Below are 17226 nucleotides of genomic sequence, written 5' to 3' on the forward strand. Positions count from 1 at the left end.
AACTTGCTGAAGAATAACTGAGCTGTGGAAGATAAGTTTCCCCGTGGGTTTTCCGAGAATTAGGTTGTGTAGCTAAACACGCCGTCCTGCCCACTGTCCTTGTGAACACTGGGCAGATCAGACTGACATGGGAGCTTGTCTCGTAACCTTGGCTCCCTGGATCTGAGAGGCTGCTTGGCCCCATCAGCCAGGTTTGGTGGGTAGGACGTGTGCTGCTCGTAAAGTTAACGTAGCAGAGGGTTTTAAGTCCTCAGGGTTGTGTTTAGCCTCTCTTTGCCTTGAGTGATGCGGCTGCATGTGGTCCCCACCCCCTATGCTGGGAATAGAAGCTGGGGCCTTGGGTACCCCTGGATGAGAAAGTTCGGTCACCGAGCTACACGCACTTGGCGTTTTAATGTTTATTTCTGAGGTTTTTATCTGAAGTTGCATTCAGGATTCTGGAGCCTGAGCTCTGGCCCAGATCTTGCCTTCTTTAGTCCGCCTGTATCGTGTAGATTGTTTCTCAGTGTCTCAGTTACTTTCTCTAGGAGAGGATTTCTGTAGATGGATAGTTGGAATACGGACGCGGCTGGGTAGAACATTTGTTTAACTTACGTGAGGCCCCGGGGTCCAGCTGCAGTGCCACAGAATAAACCCAGAAGGAAACAAGCAGAGCAGCGCCTTGTGCAGAGCCTTCTTGAAGCATTTTCACAGGAATCGCGTCGGAATAGAAGAGACTAGCGGAGAACCTCTGTGGAATTAAGTGGAACACGGCTGCCAAAGGGATGTCTGAGAGGTTTAAGTGTTTCATATTCTGAACATGGCTTTGTACAGACCCTTTAAAGCTGAAGAGGATGGCTGAAATGGCCTGTGAGTATCTTACAGCTTTGTGGAGAAGCACACTTGGGGCCTCCTTCTAATGCGGAGATCCTTATGAGGGATGGTATTTGCACCTGGCTTCTGCTTTGCTAGTAGGTAATATACACAGCATGGCTGCTTTTCTTTAAGAAAGAGGCATGAAACTTGCAGTGTATGTGACTGTGTTTGTGTAAATGATGGTATTTAAAATAGTGTCCTCGGAAGCAAGAGACTGCAGAATTTGTTTTAGAAAGGCCAAGGATCTGTAAAACAGTCCTGACATGACGCAGAATTAGACTGCTTGTGATATCACAGCAGGCAATAGTGCCTGGGATGTGGACAGCAAAAGTAAATTGAGTCGTTACTAGTATGTGTCTGTGTCCATGTCCGTGTCCGTGTGTGTGTATGTGTGCACCTGTGCGCTTGTGCATGCACACCCCAGTATGTATGCTCAGTGGAGGCCAAATTCGATGTCAGATGTCTTCCCATTGCTTTCCACAGGGTCTCACTGATTGGCTAGACCAGCTGACCATCAAGCCCTGAGGATCCTCCCACTCATGCTGTGCTTTCTCCTACCCTGGGATTTCAGGCGTGCTCCATCTTGCCTGGCTGTCTTACCTGGGTGCTAGGGTCTAAGTCAGCACCTTTCTTTTGCTCAGCAAGTGTTTTTACCCACCGAGTCATTTCCTTGGCTCCTGAATTAGTTTCTGTTATTTTAAGTATGGAGATTTTTAAGCAGGTTGAGAAAAAATATGTTTGGGGACGATTTCTGTCCTTTGAGAGTAGTTCAGCTATTGAAGGAAGTCATTCTAAGTGGCAGCCATGGGCTTTGTGCTCTAGCCTGGCATCTGACTTGCTTCTTGACCCTTCGTTGTCAGGCTTGTTGTTAACACTGTGATGACTCTGTCCTTTTACAACTGTGATTCTTATATTTTTAGTTGTGAGCCTAGCCATCTCTCCAGCCCAACTGTGATTCTTTTTAGTGAGAAACATGGGACCTGGTTTGGACAGGTTCTTCAAGAGTACTTTCACTCTTATTTTGCCCTTCAAGTAGAAACCAGTAGTCTTTTATGACGAAAAGAAAGTTGTTTTGTTTTGTTTTTTTTTAAAGCTAATAATTCTCCAAAGGAGGCAGTTGAGGCTTTTTTTAGAGTCTATAAACCTTTCTAGAAAAAGCATGATATGTAGCCATTTTGTTCTGCCCAAAGTCAAAGTCTTGGTCTCAAGGCTGTCTTTCGTCTTTCAGACCCACCTGTCATTCAAATCTATATTTTCCCTACAGCTGTTCCCAGAAGCCCTTGGGGCTTTGACTTCCCCTGTCCATGGGCACTCTCAGCGCTACCTATCAGTTCCTCTTCCCTCAGTTCGGCTCGTGAGATGTCTGGGAACTCCCTCACCTCTTAGTTTTGGGGAACTTTGGCTTATAAAATCTCCCCTTTCCTTCACTCTACTGGAGGCAGAGGAGAGGCATGCAGGCAGACACTGTTTAAGGATGGCAGTGTGGTAGCTTGGGGAGGCTGAGTGATGCATTCCGGTATCTTCCCAGTAGCCTCTCAGAACCTCTTGGGAATGCTTGCTCTCTTTAACCCCTAGTTTGGAAATCAAAGCCTTACTTGGACTGTTGACATTGACCTCCCCAAGACTCAGCTCCAAAGTGAGTTTGCATACTTGGGCCCAGAGGAGAACACAACAACCTCTTGCATGCATAACACAGGACCCATGTTTAACAAGTAGAAAGCTGAGGTAAGGAAAACGGTTGTTGTGTTTCTCCCTGAGACACAGCAGTGCTCTGTATTTCACTGTAACTTCTCTTTAGCTAGGGACCATGTCTCATACCAACTTCTCCAAGAGTGGCCTCATATCTCCTGTCTCCTGTTTGCATTCCCTGTCACCCAGCACTGGGCCTGGCCTGTACGCTGGGCAGTACTGAATCAGGGCTTCCATGTCACTGTGGGCCTGAAATTCAGTCATCGGTACAGAAGAAAGGCAAAGGACAGCAACAGAAATGTTGCCTCAGAGCCTGAGTCTTCCTTGCCCTCTCCTGCATTCCAGACTCCTAACACTCGCCTTCTGGCGTTTTCCTGGCTTCCTCTGCTGTCATCTCTATGTCCCATGTGTGGGACTTTCCCTTCCTTTCTTCTTAACAAGCTTTCATCCCAACTCGTTTCTTCACCAACGAATTGTTCCCTGCTCTAAGCAGATCTGCCTTCTCACCTCCTACGGGAGGAGTTTCCGGTTTCTTCAGGCCATTGCTTCACCCAGGAGTGTTTACTCTGCCTCACCTCTGTGTTACCCTGCACTGTACCTGGAGCGGCTGGGGCAGGTAACCAGTTTGAATAGAACTGCGACAGTGGTTTGGCTGCTGACACAGTCTGAATCACCTGAGGAGTCTCAATGAGGAAATGTCTAGATTAGCGTGACGCTCGTGGGCCTCTTAATTGAGTTAATTGAGGTAGGAAGAAGACCCACCCTGAATGTAGTTGGTACCATCTCATGGGCTGGGCTTTGGACTAAAATAAAAGGCAAACAAAACCGCACTGGCGTGCACACGTTGCCTCACTGCTTTCTGCTCAGGACTGTGGATACAGTATGACCGGCTGCTTCGGGTTCTTGCCTCCTTGACTTCCCTCACTGATGGATGGTAATGAGGAATTCTAAGCCAAATAAAACCTTTCTCCCATAAGAAGCTTTTGTCAGGGTATTTTCTTATAGCAACAGGAAATTAAGCTAATCGCATGATACCTGCCATATATGGTTCTTCAAACAAGAAGTCATTCCTTCTGCTCCAGAAAGTAGCTTATGGTATGGGCCATGTCTCTGGAATCCAAATTCAGGCAGCTTCAGATGGAAAATGTTATGACCTGGACAGTGTAGTCAGATCTAACGTGATCGCTTCCACGTGTACTTGAGACCCTTTTCTTGTCATAAAGTCTTAAAGAATATATTCTCATGTGCTAGCTACATCGCATTAATCACACTGTGTTAGGGACTATATGGAATATGGGAGAGCATGTAAGTTCTTTACAAACACTGTACTTTTACTATAAGGGACTTTGGCCTTCTGGTCTTGTGTTCCGATGGGACACTGTATCCTGAATCTACAGACCTCATGAAGACACTAAAGGACGTCTTGTGCGCTCATCTGCCAAGTCACCCTTCTTGATTTTACATGTGTGACGGAAGTTTGGCCCAAGAAGTTTCACATGGAGTGCTGTCGAAAACAAAACGCTTTGCAAAACCATTATCACGCGGGCTCGGTTAGCAATGAGTGCCCTGTCATCTGGTACTACTTGGTTTTCTAAAAGATGGCGGTGACGGATTCTGAGGGTGGGTTTACGTGTTCGTCTACCGTTTATGCATATGGGTGCGGCTATTTCATATGACCGCTTCCTCCTCGGGCATTTGACTGTCTTTGTATGCGTTTTTTCCTCTTTTTTTTTTTTTTTCATGATTTTCAGAACATTAAATTGCTCCGTGACTTGAATCCAGCAGAAGAAGTGTGGAGTTGTGGCCACCTTTATCCCTTATCTCTGCCCCTTGTCCTGTTTCTCCTCGTTCTGTGTTATCTAAGCACAGTCTAGACCCATATGCAAGATGATTTCTCTCAAACCATCTGCAGCTAGCTGCCACTTTTAAGACTTAATGGCGGGGTTGGGGATTTAGCTCAGCGGTAGAGCACTTGGCTAGCAAGCGCAAGGCCCTGGGTTCGGTCCCCAGCTCCGAAAAAAAAAAAAAAAAGACTTAATGGCGAATTAGTTTTGTTCAAATATAGTTATTTCCCCCTATGATTTTTCTTATTTTTCCCCGAGGTCAGGTAGTACATTCTTTTTTCTTGTCTTCTTTTCAGTTGTTTTATCGCTTACCTTGAACAGATTGTGCTATCAACAAGAGAGCTTTTTCGTGCTGCCTTCCAAGTAAGAGAATCAGCTAATTAGACAGTTTGAGAATTAGTTCCTCCACCTCCTTCTCTTCTCACCCATTCAGCTGTTACCGCAGGAGCAGACACAGGCTGTCTCAGCTACATTGAGCTCTGTGTGTGTGTGTGTGTGTGTGTGTGTGTGTGTGTGTCTGTCTGTCTGTCTGTCTACAAATAATGCTTGCCTTCTTATGTATAAATGAGAGCTTCTTGCCTGCTGGTTCCAGATTTCCTTTTGGTTACTCAGAACCAGAGAATGAACAGTGCAAGAATAAAGCTGGCCCCCTGCTTAGGGAGGTACTGGCTTGTACCTGGATGTTTCTTTTGCTGTTCTTGGGCGTGGCACAGTCCTTCAGATGCCCATGTGGCAGGCTTGGGTGTTCTGCAGTGACCCTCAGGGCTTCCTTTCCTGGGTTGAGTTGACATCAGCTCCAACTTCCTGTGCACCTCTGTGGTTCAGGTTCTAGTTTCTGTCCCACTGTAGCACCTACATCTTCCTCCTTTTACCCCGTTCCACAACTCTAAGATATCATGGAATTACAGCAGCTTGTGGAAGGTTTGGGGTGTAGGCAGGCCTCTGTTAGGAGACAGGATGACTGCTCGCCAAGGGCTGCTTCTGCTGCGGTAGGTGCCACCTGCTCATGGAAGGCTGCTACAGTCTGCCTTGGCTTGTCCCCTGTCCCACCTGAGGGCATTTTGACATGGCCAGAAAAAGAAACTTGTGAATTTTCTTCTCAATTCAGCTAGTGGTGGAGCAGGCTACCCAGCTGCCTTCCTCTTCCAGCTGGCCCAGTTGGTTCCAGCCCAGCCGCCCCAGCAGGGCCAACTTCTGCTCAGGCTCTAGGGATATTTCGAAGTCATGCCACGGCAACTCTTTGAGGAATGGCACAGCCCCCGGGTTTCTTTCTGTTTTGAGTAAATATGAGTCATCACTTGTAGCTTCATTTCTCAGATGACCTCTGCCTCACTCCCCTGGCCTTCATTACTAAGTAGAAGCCTTGTAGATACTTTGTGCAGGCAGAGTCTAGTACAGGGTCTGGTTATGAAACTGTGAAGAGCTGGGAGGTGGGGGAGGGGGACAAAGCTAGAAAGTAAGAGAGCTGCCTGTAGCTGGAGCTTAGAACAAGGACAGGGGATTCCCAGAGCCTGCTCTCAGGCCTGTCTCACTGCTGCTGCCACCAAGTAGAAGCCTGGGCTCTCTGGGCGCAGCTGCTGCCTGTATTCCCCTTCACAGGAACCTGCTGTTCTTGGCCATGAGTGGAGGTGGAGAAGGGAAGCAAGGCTTTGTCTCTCCTGTTGTCTTCCAAGATCACACCAGGGCCTCTGCCAGAGCCCCCAGCCAGGCTCCAGCTGACAAGGCTCTATGAAATACAGCTTTCAGGCCCTCAGCTTCAACCATATGGAGAATTGCCTGTGAAGTCCCGATACCAGCCCACACCTGGTACTCAGATTCTTTTAAGTATGGGTGGACCTAATGTTTGACATCTGGTCAGAGTGGATAGATTAGTCACTGCCTATCATTGTACGGGTCAGTGTAATTGAGCTATGGAAAATATGCTAATGATACATAGAGACAAACTGTCAAAGTTGAAAACATGGCTCTTGACAGGCCTTGCTGGCTCAGCATCCTGGGGTTGAAGTGGGTTTCAGGAACCCACAGCTGAAACCGTTGGCACCCAGTAACGAACGCTATTGCTGCCTCTAATCAGCTGGCCGTCCCTCTCCCGTTGTATGTAGTGGCCTCCATCTAGAGCATAGAGGCACGTATATTCAGCAGAGCCCCAAACTTTCTCATCTGTTTGATATTCTACTGCTTGTGGAGGGACATCTTTTCCCTAGTTCAATAGTTGTCCCTCTGAGGCAGTCTCCTGACTGCTTCCTAGGACACACCTGCCCTGAACAGAGGGAAGAGTCAAAGCAGTGGCCAAAAAGAGACCCATTAGGCGAGTCCAGTGGGAGTTACCAACAAACCTGCCACAGGTAATGGAGGATGCAGTGACTATCAGTCATGGCCACCCTTACCTGGTGCCTCTGCGTGCCTCCCTAGGCTGGGAATCACACCCTTGTTACTCTTCTTAGTGAATGTGTGCATCAGCTTATGGTGTTGGGGAAAAAGATTTAAAAAACCCAAGTGCTTCAAGAATTTGGTCTGAGACCATATCCTTTTAAATTTGGGATTTAATTTGCTTTCAGATATCAGCGTTGAGTAATGAGACAAATTCGTACTAAGACTTGATAATAAATGTATCTATTAGAATCTCCTCTAGAGGAGAAAAAAAAAAGGATCCAAATTCAGGGTACTCTGTTAATTTACGGATGTCTTGATCTGTTTCCTATTGCAAGTAACTGAGTAATAAAAGTTTGTCTTGGCTCAAGAACTCTCAAGGTCCCGGGGTGGTCTTGTGTGTAAGTTGTGTAAGTTAGAACATCGCATGTTGGTGTGTGTGTGTGTGTGTGTGTGTGTGTGTGTGTGTGTGTGTGTGTGTGTGTGTGTGTTGTCAGCCTCTGGTCCTTCTTAATAAGTTTAGAAAGTAATCAAGATTCAGTTATAGGGGCTGCAGCTGTGTGACCAATCGTTGTTCTAACTAACCACCTTTCAATGAGTCTAGCCTCTAAACGCCATGGTCATATTAAGGGGTGTCCTATCTTGTACCATCTCCTCCTTTCCTCTCATCAATACCTCACAGTGAAGAGATTCAGTTTGAACACAGGAGCCCTTGGGGAACATATTTAAACCATATCCAAACCATAGCAAAAGGCTGCTTCACGTTAATTTCTTTGTAGAGGTCTTAACTGCCAGAGTATTGCAACTTGACCCTTTCAGCAGCATACTGTAGTCTTCACTTTCGCAGGCCAGATTTGGGCCCTTGAAGAAGGGGTTTATGTTCTGTGCACCATGTTTGACCTTTTGCTAGGCACATGGAAAAGGGAAGTTGCTTGAACATGGTGCAGGTTGGAGAGGGGAACAGAAGTGTAATTGGGCTGCATTTATAATGCAGCCTTTGCATTTGACCAGTTAGTTTAAAGTGCACACTCATGCACATAGTAATTCCCTAGGGGAGATTTTGCTCTGTGGGTTCCTCTATTGGGATTGTGGCCTTTATTTCTTTGACTGCTTAAAAGGTGGAACTGACTTGGTAAAACCAGTATGAAGGTTCTCCAGGATTTGTGAAGTAACAGGTGGCCCCTCCCCACTCACCTGCCACATGGGGTTTCTACACATCTGTTCACCCTACCATGAGCAGACTCGTTGGGCCTCAATGGCTTGTGTCTTTTTCAATTCTTTAATTCATTTCTACTCATAAATTGTATCACCCTTCTCATTTGTTCAGTTCACCCTTCGCCTTTTATATGGTGTTATTTTAACTAAGCATATTTTGTATGTATTAGAAACAAAAGCACACTTTCAGTTTCTGGTTGCAAGATAAATGTAGAATAGTAATTATTATAGACTGTTTGAATAACCTTTAAAGTGAAAATTTCAGTATTAAGGTCTTTGCTTTTTAGATACCACATTTACTTGGATCCTAAGAGTTATATTTAGGTATTTTTCATATGCTCATTTCCACATAACTTTTGTATGTGTTAACGGACCCAGAGGAAATCCAGCTCTCCTTTTCTTTCAGTTAAGTACATATTAACCATATGGAATGGTGAGTTTTTGATTTTTTTTTCTTGTTTATTCTTTGAGACAGGGTTTCTCTGGGTAGCCCTGGCTATCCTGGAACTCGCTCTGTAGACCAGGCTAGTCTCAAACTCAGAGATCTACCTGCCTCTGCCTCCCCAGTGCTGCGATGAATGTCTCGTGCCACTATGCCTGGCTCAGAATGGTGGGTTTTATTGTGACAGTGTCATACATACTGTTTTACTTTGGGTTTAAGTTCTGATGTTTATCCTCATTATTCATGGCCTCCGTGATGTTAAAATGGATGTTGAATGATGTGATTCCATACTTTAGGTGTCTGGAAGCCATTGACCATGGAGAAAAAGAGTTGCCAGGCGTTGTGTGATCGCTGAGTGGCTGAGAGTTTGTCTCTCTGCTGTCCAGACGTTAGGAGTCGAGTTGCAGGGTGATGGTGTTAGGAGGGAAGCCTCTGGAAGGTGCGGAATCCCAGTGAATAGAACTAGGATGTGAACTAGGATGTGGCTACCAGACATGGACTTGTGTTGTGCTTTCAGCCTGGTGGCAGCCCTGATGGACAGAGAAGGCAGTGGTGTGGCCCTGATCATCAGTGGCTCTGGTGGAAGGTGCTGCTGCTGCTGCTGCTGCTGGTGACAGGGTTGTAGTTTTGAACACCGAGGTGGAAATTGCCTTGTTGGGATTTACAGGCAAGTTAGAGAGTTACAGAAAATGACAAGTCTGCAGCATGGTTTCCACATCCTCCTGAGTTCCCCCTTGCTCTCTGCCTAAATTGCTGGCTAAACAAAACAGGCTTATGTCCCGGGTGTGCTTAGAACCAGCTCCTCCAACATGGCGGGCAGGGTTTCCCTTGGCTTTCTTTCTCTCTTATGGTTGAAAATTAAAGTCCGTGCCAGTCTAGGAAGCTGGATGGCCTCTCTCACAGACCGGAGTTAGCAGTTGAATTGACTCCTGCTCCACAGGTCTTCAGAAATGCTGATGTCAACCTGAGGGATTACCTGGTGGGGACAGGTAGTCTGTTTTCCATATAACAATGAAATGGCTAGACCTAGTCTCTTTATTAAGAAAAAGGGACTCACTTAACCTTAACTCAGGAGGTTGAAAGTCTGACTTTGGTTGGCTAGCCATTTGTGGAGAAGACACCATGCCAGTGATACATGGCAGGGGATGTCACGTGACTGGGGGGGTCACATAGTGAAATGGGAAGCAGGGAGTGGGAGGAGCCAGGTTCATTGAAAACAACTCAGTGTTACAGAGCTGATTTCAGACTTCATGAGAATAATGCAACTCCTTCTGAGGGAAGACCCTTCAACCTCTGACCATTCACTAAAACTACCTTTTAGGCATCCTGCTACCTCCCAACATCAGTATGAGGACTGGGCTTTTCACATACCAAACCCTTAAATTTATTCAGGCGTACTGAATCCAGATGATAGTAAAGACTATTAGCTGCTTTGAAGCCAGGATCGAATGGTTTGATACAGCAGCTGTGTACTATGCTGGGCGCTCGTCTGCTGACTGAGGAAGAGGGTGAGGCTTGATGGTAAGAGATAGTAAGGCTCATCCTTGCCAGAGCATGGAGTATCATGAGGTGGTACGTGCAGGGCTGTCAGTGCCAGTTAAGAACTGTTAGGGCTTCCTGTCACAGTTAGCTTGTGATGAGTGTGCCTCCCCCTAGCCATTTCTGAATGGTGCTTGGAACTTCTCTGCATGTTGTTTTCCTATGTGTGTCTATTGTATATACATATAATATATAGTAGTAATTTTACTAGTACTGATGTTATTCTGACACCATCTGTATTGATACCTGTTTTTTTTTTATTTTATTTGTGTTTATATATTGTGTACGCATACGTGTTTATGTGCAGAGGGCAGAAGAGGGCATAAAGGTTCCTCTTCTTTTGTTCTTTATCTTATTCTTTTGAGACAGAATATCTCCCTGACCCTTGAATTTGAATTTCCAGCTAGACTGACAGCCAGCAGGTCTTAGTGATTTTCCTGTCAGTGTCCCCAACAGCAGTGGAGTTGCAGGCGCACTGGTGTCCATTGCCTGCTTCTTACACAGGTTCTCACAGTTGTTCAGAGAGCACTCCTAACTAATGAGCCATCTCTCAGCCCAACATTGTACTTTTAAGTTTACTGAAAAGCACGGGACCAAAAAAGCAGTTTCATCTGTAACTCTCACTTCACAATCTAACATCCAGGGAAGTCAAGACAGGAACTCAAGGCAGAAACCTGGAAGCAGGAACTGAAGCAGAGGCTGAGGAGGAATAGTGGTTGGTAGATCGCTTCCCATGACCTTTTCATCCTGCTTTCCTATACAACACAAGACCACCCGCCCAGGGGTGGCACTTATTTTAGCAGCAGCTTTAATTCTAAAACTTCATAGGTAAAGTGGTTGATCGGGTCTTAGAGGATAGTCCGTTCCAGAATAAAATTCATCTGTCTGTCAGCAGCAAGGAAATCAGGGACCTTCGGGGTTTGTGCTCCTCTGCATCCTGTAGGCAGACACTTGGCTTCACTTCCCCCCTGGGCTTCACTGGCCATCTCTGGCCTTTGGCTTGTAGGTGGAGCATTTCATGTCCGTGCTAAACGTAACCATCCTTTGAAGGACACGTCATGCTGGACTGGTGGCCCGACTAGTGTGGGTCGAGTCTGGCTGTGATGGAATGCCATTTATCAAGTCTGTCTGTGCCCATGATGGGTTTCCTGTTGGTTGCTGGCTGGTCTGTCCGTAGTGTATCTGCTCTGTGGCAGGTAAACCTGGAGATCGTCACTGAGTTGGCCCACTTTCAGACGGAATGTAGGGTATCGTGAAGAAGGTCTGCCTTTATCAGTTGGAAGAAAAGCATTAGACACCTTGATGAATCTGTTGCTGTACCCAAATAGCTAAATTCCTTCACTGAAAATAAAAAAATGCCTCAGCAAAAACGCTTTGTCTTGTTTGGCTTATGTGGAATGAGAGTTGCCTGGGTCTCTTCCCCTCACAGCCTTGTCCAGGGTATCCTTGAGACCTGTGGGTTTCTAGACGCTTCTGCAGACCTGTTACTTAAACGCCCAACATTATAAGCTGTGTTTGGTCTTTAGCAAGCAATAGGTGCACACGTTCTTGCCCGTGCCTGTTAAGAGCTGAAGACGTACTCCTTACTTAAAGTTTTTGAGAAGAGCAATTATGAACCCGGTGCTTTGGAAATTGATGGGTTGAAATGGGCCACGGTTCTTAGGGAAAACACACCTTTTCCCAGACTTCTTGGGTGATGTCAGAAGTTCCATGCCCAGGGCCTGGATCAGGTATGCTTAAGGCGTATTTAGGAGCTAAAGGATACCTTGGGGCTGGCTCATTTAGGGGTTGTTTGTTTTTCCACTTTCCGTTATTGAGGCTTATGTTCTGATTATAAAAGTCACATCTTGTGGTAGACTGAATGGTCGCTGACCAGGCTGTTCTCACACGGGTCCCAGCTTCTTTTGCTTGTGTCCCTGCCTACTACCTTCCTTCCCCCAGCCTGACTTGTCTGGGCTTGTCTTCTCTCCTGGAAGGCACTTCCTGGCCTGTAGCTGACCTGTATGGAGCTTGGGCATGAAGAGGAGGTACACTTGCATATTTATCTACACACGGTCCTCCTTACAGAACGTTAGCTTCGTTCTGTGCATTGTCCTCCCCTTCTTTTCAGGACGTCAGTGTCCCTTGGTGGCCAGGCACACTGGTCTGGCATGAGGATCATCCACAGCTTAACTCCAACTCTTATTTTTTTTATATGAGAGGAGTCAGTGTGGCTGTCCTTAATCCCTGGCCACCACCCCCTTCCTCCTCATCTTATTTTTTTCCTCCCATACTGGAGATTGAACCTCGGTCTTTGCATGTACTAGGCAAGCACTCTACCACTGAGCTACATCCCTGACCTCCTCTTTACTTGTTATGTTGAGATCGTGCCTCACTTTGACTAGGATACCCTTGAATCTAGGTCCTTGTGCCTGGGCTCTTGAGTAGCTGAGCTTACAGGTGTGTTCCACCAGCCCTGTCTATCAACCCCTCGGTTTCTCCTTGATGTTTAGCAGGTGAGGACACTGGGATCAATCTGCTCCTATCTAGGGGGCTCTAAGGTCACAGTGTTAGTAATAAAGGCCTCAGTGGAATGCTTGCCTCACTGCTTTTTGTGCCTGATTCCATGTAGCAGTGACACATTGTGACCCTCAGTGGCACCCTCTTCTCACATGCAAGAAATGGAGTGTTTTGAGATTCTTATTAAGGAACAGTTAGAGTGTCTGGCAAAGGGAACTTGGCACCCCTCGGGGCTAGTTACAACCTGTCTCACCTTTGACTGACTGCTGTCTCCTAGGTGCTGCTGAGTTTGAGACTTTTAGGACAGACAGAATCACAAAGGTGGGAGGCACTGGCGAGAAGTGCCCTGAGGGCCTGTGTGGGGCTCTCAGGAAGGGAGGGAACAGGTCTGGCACCCTCTAGCTATAGGCAGGGAAACCTTGAGCTCTGTAGTCTATAGATACAGGATCACAGCTGTGATGAACTTGGACAGGCGGTTTTGTCATCTTCTAATCTGTTGTTGCATTTACATTGTGTTAGGTGTAAGTCACTTAGAGATCATTAAGTGTTTTCGTGGGAGGGCATGGGTGGGTTTTGTGCAAACACTCCTGTTTTTTTTTTTAATATCTTTAAATTTTATACTCCTGTTTTAAATAAGGGACTGGAGTATATGGGTTTTGGAACCTTTAGGGTAGAATTCAGTTCCTTAAGCCCATGGATGAGGGGTGAAAATATTTACCTTTTATGGACTGTAGTGACCTGCTGTTCAGAGCATGTAGACATCATTTGTCCCTTCTCATGGTGTATTTAGCTCAGGACACTGGCTGGGCTGAGCCATATGTGATGTAGGACCCGTGTCACTATCCTGAGATAGTGAAAGTTCCAGCCAGGGAGCTGGGTATGGCTCTAAGAGTGTCATTTAGAGTTTTAGGGAACTAGATGGATGCTTATCTTTCTGGGGACTGAACTCATGGCCCAGATTGCCCTCCTGGGCAGTTCTCACATTTTGAGAAATCCTCACACTCTGCCAAGCCCAGCTTCCTTGTTAAGAAAACGGATGAGCATCTCTGAGAAGGAAACAAGTTAAGTGCCACACTGTGCATGCCTAGGCCAGCTGCCTTCTCATTCTCTGAGCTTGAGCTTAGCTGCTGGAGGTTGTGTAAATGAAATCGACACCTGGAACCTGGAACAAGGAACAAGTGAAGAAGTTAAAGCTATTATAAAAGTAGAGAGGGTGCTGTTGTCAGGTGTTAGACTGGAAGGGAAGCCAAGATCTGCAGCATAGGAAGCAGAGCCGGCGGAACGACGGTGCCAGCGTGTTCCTGTGAGGTGTCAGAGCTGCTGCTACTGTAGGTAGATGTGCTTTACCATTGGTTGTGTGAAAGGAAAAAGCAGAGCTAGGCATGAAGTGATGCCCATATTCTGGCCATTGCCGTTGAGTTCATACAGGGCATACTTGGTGTGGAGGCTAGGGAGGGTTCCGGGGGCAGTTGTTTCCATCCCGGGAGTGAATTCAAGTCTTCAGACTTGTGAAGCCATTGTTTTTACCCACAGAATCATCTTTTCAGCCCCTAATGCATATTTACTTAGAGCAAGAGTAGCAGGAGCTACACTTGGCTCAGTAACCCCTCTGCCACCTGCATCTTCTAGTGGGGTAGACTGTACCCTGTAGTCTGTACTGATGTGTACTAGTTCCCACAGTGCGCACAGTAGCCGGAGGGACAGCCATTACGGGTAAACAATGGTGACTTTTATTCAGCTTGTTCCTTTGAGGATTATAAAATATGCAGGCATGAGGAAACCCAATAAATGCACTGTGTAATAGTCCTGCATACATGTGCTCAGTTTATCCCATGCTCCCTCCGTCCCTAGGAAAAGGCTAGAAATTAAATTATCATGTTTTTTTGAGAGTGAAACACCAGGGTAACCTATTCCAGCTCATCCATGATGTCCTGTGACTCAAAGGGAATTCACCAGTGGAACTTTCCAGAAAGTGAAGCTTTTTCTCCCTTGCCTGAATATTACAGCCCTGTAACAGAAATGTAGATAGAGTGGGGATTTTCAGGATCACATAAAACTCCCTTTTCTTGCTGCACACAGAGAATGGCAGTCTGAATTATTCAGCGTTCTCTAAGAGTCACAGAACTTATGGAATGTCTCTATATTTTGAGGAGATTATTATGATGACGTAGAGTCAACTCTCCAGCAATGGTCAACTGTGAATGGAAGTCCAAGGATCTAGTAGTTGCTCAGTCCCACAAGGCTAGTGGTTTCAGCTGCTCTTCTGTAGAAGTAGGTTCCAACAGATGTGCTGGCAAGTCAATACAAGCAGGCGAGGAAGAGTGAGTCTTCCTTCTTCCAATGTCCTTGTGTAGGTCTCCAGCAGAAGGTTTGGCCTAGATTAAAGGTGGATCTGGGACTTGCTTTTTCCCAGACTGACCTTAAACTCAGAGATCTCCTTATCTCAGTCTCCTGGGATTAAAGGCGTGTACTACCTTGCCTGGGCCTAAACTTTTCGTGGCCACCATGCCTCAAGATACCCATGCCATGATCCAGGTCAGAAACTTAGGTCTTCCAGATCTGGATCACAAGTGTGCCCTCTAATTCTGAATTGTAGTTCATTCCAGATGTAGTCAAGTTGACAACCAGGAATAGCCACTACAGGATCATTTTGTTACTGTCATCTGAGCCTTACGTTAGCTGGGGGCAGTTTCCTGCTGTGACCTGTGGCATGCCACTGATACTCAGAAACTCAGTGTATGGTGTTTGATAGTGATGTCATGTTGAGTCAGGAAAGCCTTGACTGCATTAGTTCTAATAGAAATTTGCCATCCTGTGTCCTGTGACAGTGGTCTTCTTGAGAGTAGGGTTTCAACCTTGAGTGGGAATGTCTGGGTGAACCAGGAAGCAGAAGCTACTTGTGTATCTCTCATAGTTTGAAGCAGCCCCTCGAGGCTAATTCTGTTAGTGCTGGTTTTGTGTAAGGAAAGGGGCATGTTCAATTCCACGAACATTTGTGTTTCTACTGGACGCTTAAAGCACAGTGAACAATGCCAGACACATCCTGCTTGCCTTTTCTAGTTTTCAGGTCTTTAGAATGTAGGCGAGTGTCTTTGTATTGTCCTTGTATATACTCTGATAAACACTATCATAGAGTCTGGAATTTCAAAAGAATGGAAAAAAGTTTGTTCTTGGAGGAACAGTGTGTTTCCCTGCTCAGGCCTGCTGTTCAGCTGCTATTGCAGGTTCTGAGTGTTTCCAAGTCACTGGTGTTTTTGGTGTTTGCCATTTCAACATTCTTATAATGTGCAGAAATCATGCAACTTAAAAATGCAGCCCTGGGACACATGGGTAAGGCAAGGAGCATATAGATGCCGTCAGTGCCTCAGGATATCTCCTGAAGCAGGCAGTCATTTTTGTGTGTCGTGTTCCTTGGCTCCTGGGGTGGCCATAGTCTTTGAGTCCACTTGACAAAAGGCAGAGTTGGATAATGATCCTCACTGGGAGACATTATTCCTTGAGATTTCTGTGGACACAGGAGAAAGTAACCTTGGTGTTTGTCATGTGGAAAGACATGAAAGAAATCACTGCCATTCAAAAGGATTATGTTGGAACTCTGTCATCCAGAAGACAGCCAAGAAAAAAGAAATCATATTTCCATGCTTCCTTGTGAGTTCTCAGAACCCAGATGAGCCCACAGGCTGGCTTAGAAACCAGACTTGCATTCCTCACGCACACAGGAGAGCAGCTCCTTCCAGTGAGTGGAAACCATGTTACCTGTGCCTGCTCAGGTGCCTGTGAGCCTGTGCTGCTCTACATGTGGTCTACATGTTTGCCTTTGTTCTTTGTAAGGATAGTCTAGGAGAACTCGACTGCACACGAATGCCACTCTAGATCTTAGCTGGAGGCTGGGTGCCAGATCCTTAATTCTTAGTAAGTGCTATGTCTTTTTATTTATCTGGTTTTATCTGGTATGCCGAAGCAAGTATAGCTGGTGTGGTACAGTAATTTTGATTCAGATGATTCTCTGGAGAGACACAGATTTTTAAACTGGGCTATCCTTATCCTTCCTACATTTGCCTGTAGGCCTAAATATATACACTTGAGACCTGCAAATTGTGTGTGTGTGTGTGTGTGTGTGTGTGTGTGTGTGTGTGTGTGTGTGTGTGTGTGTGTGTCTGCTCATGCCTGTTTAACTCATTTGTCTTCTGCTTTATTTGCCTCTTCGAATGTCCCCTCCAGTGCATTTCTCTCTGTTGGTTAGTCCATTCATCCAGGCAACCTTTTATTGATTGTTTCTTGTTTGGGGCACTGTGATTGGTGGTGTAGACAGAACAGTCAGTTATTAGCACCCAGCACAGGAAGATTGGCAGATGCAACAGTGTCTGTAAGACAGGTGCCACTTGTTCGAGTCTGCAGCACCTGAGCACTACCTGTATATGAGTGGTCTTCTAAATACAGGCCCATTCATTCTGGGCACAGCCAATGGCAGACCAGGAGAGGTCTCTGTTGGAGCCTTTGCCTCAGCCTTAGAGTTGGCTTTGGTCTTCTCCTGGGTCCTTGTCTGTTCCTCTCTGTGCATGATGTCAAGCCAGCCCCCTGCTTAGAGCCTTGTCCATATAAGGCACAAGAAGGAACTACAGGGCATGAGAATTTGACCTGAAATCCTTTGGTAAAATGTTCAGAAGGTGTCAGTTCAAGGAGGCTTGGCAATGTGCCATGTCTGCCCATGGTGGCTGTGGCTTGGTTTTCTCTCTTGTGTGGGTCTAGAGTTCTGTTTCCCATCCCTATCAC

The 17226-nt window shown here is 46.2% G+C and overlaps 1 protein-coding gene across 5 annotated transcripts in view; it reads left to right on the plus strand.

The window, feature by feature from the left end:
• The window catches only part of Nck2 (NCK adaptor protein 2), a 126412-nt gene that overhangs the window by 25321 nt on the left and 83865 nt on the right, over positions 1-17226 (plus strand). The window contains exon 1 of one of the 5 annotated variants that reach the window (XM_008767035.4): positions 98-849. The exons of the other annotated variants lie outside the window; for them this stretch is intronic. The gene's annotated coding sequence lies outside the window, so the exon portion shown is untranslated. Of the gene's footprint in view, positions 1-97; positions 850-17226 lie in introns of those variants that run through there. 5 annotated transcript variants of the gene reach the window in all.

The sequence above is a fragment of the Rattus norvegicus genome, chromosome 9, assembly GCF_036323735.1.
Source record: "Rattus norvegicus strain BN/NHsdMcwi chromosome 9, GRCr8, whole genome shotgun sequence".
Taxonomy (NCBI): Eukaryota; Metazoa; Chordata; class Mammalia; order Rodentia; family Muridae; genus Rattus; species Rattus norvegicus.